Source organism: Herpailurus yagouaroundi, unplaced genomic scaffold (genome assembly GCF_014898765.1).
Source record: "Herpailurus yagouaroundi ecotype Mexico unplaced genomic scaffold, PumYag 163, whole genome shotgun sequence".
NCBI classification, from domain to species: Eukaryota; Metazoa; Chordata; class Mammalia; order Carnivora; family Felidae; genus Herpailurus; species Herpailurus yagouaroundi.
In genome coordinates, this window is record NW_024412404.1 from 44,634,082 (window position 1) to 44,635,716 (window position 1,635).

General features: G+C 32.5%; 1 long non-coding RNA gene across 1 annotated transcript in view; it reads left to right on the forward strand.

The window, feature by feature from the left end:
* The first annotated feature begins 298 nt into the window (after positions 1 to 298).
* Positions 299 to 1,635, forward strand: part of LOC121037545 (uncharacterized) — a 6,726-nt gene continuing 5,389 nt past the window's right edge. The window contains exon 1 of the long non-coding RNA XR_005793819.1: positions 299 to 309. This is a non-coding gene — a long non-coding RNA (uncharacterized LOC121037545). The remainder of the gene's footprint in view (positions 310 to 1,635) is intronic.

The window sequence follows — 1,635 nt, forward strand, 5'->3', positions numbered from 1 at the left end:
CTTATATCCTCCTGTTGTGTGTGTATGTGTGTGTGTTGATATCTTTTGGTATCAGTAAGCTTTGACATTTTTTATCATGTTTATTTGTATATCTACTATAGATTTTTCCCTTGCAGTTCTCATAAGGTTTACATAAATATCTTAAAATTATAATACCCTATTTAAACTGATAACTTCACTGAATAGAATTCCTAAACTTTACAATTTAACTTCCCCTCATATTTTAGATTATTAATGTTAGTTTACATATTTTATATTGTGTAACTAATAACAGATTATTGTAGTTATGATAAATTTTAAACTACAATTGTAGATAAATTACACACCCAAATTACCATATTATACAATCTACTTGTATGTATTCACCAATATCCATGAGCCTTATACTGCCTTCCTATGCTTTTACAATTATAATTAACATCATTTTTCTGTTTTTATCTCTCCTTCATTTCTGAAAGACAACTTTGCCAAGTATAGAATACTTGGTTGAGAGTTTTATTTTTCAGTATTTTGAATATACCCTCTCATTTTCTCCCAGCCTGAAATATTTCTGTTGTGAAATCCACATGTAATTTCTCTTTTCTCTTGCTGTTTTAAAGATTCTTCCCTTTACTTTTGACAATTTAATGTGTCTCAGTGTAGTCCTATTCAGGTTCAACCTATTTGTGGTTTTTGAGTCCTCTGGATTTAAGAGTTCATTTTTCTCCCCAGTTTTGGAAAACTTTCAGCCACTATCATTTAAAATATACTTTTGGTTCTTACTTTTTCTCTTCTAGAATTTACATAATGTGGATAATGTCAATTTGATTGTGTCCCATAAGTGTTATAGACTTCTTTACTTTTGTTCATTTCTTTTTGCTCCTCTAATTGGATAATTTTAAATGTCCTTTCTTATATTTGAGGTTTTTTTTTTATTTTTTTTTCCTTCCCATATTTGACTCTGCTTCTGGGGCTCTTTTCTGAAGTCTTCAGTATAGTCACTGTATTTTTTAGCTCTAGGATTTTTTATTAGTTGGTTTTTGATGGTCTCTATCCTTGCTGAAATTCTCATTTTGTTCATGTATTGTTTTCCTATTTTTGTTCAGTTTTTTTGTCTGTTTTTATACTTCATTAAACATCAAGGGGAGGATTATTCTAAAATCTTTGTGTGGCAGTTCATATTTATCCATTTCTTTAGAGTCAAGCTTTATTAGATTCATTTGTCATGTCATGTTTACCAAATTTGTCATGATCTTTGATTCCTTACATTGTTATCTATGCATCTGAGTAAGTGGTCACCACTTCCAGCCTTTACAGGTTTGCTTTGACATAGACCATTCTTCTCTAGTCAGGTCAGTTGGTTTTCTAGATACATCTTCTAGGCTGGTAGGACTTGCTATCAGGTTTATTTTGGGTCAAGGTCACTTTCTGAGCTTTGGAGTAGGAGGGTGCTGCCGGCTGAGAATAATTAGCTATGTTTGATGGCTTGGTTCCCTGCCTAGAAAAAAACTACTAGAGAGGTTCTGCAGTCACCTGGGTTTTCTGGTCAGGCTTATTATCAGTCAAGACTGGTACTATATGGCACAAAAACAGACACATAGACCAATGGAATAGAATAGAAACCCCAGAACTAGACCCACAAACGTATGGCCAACT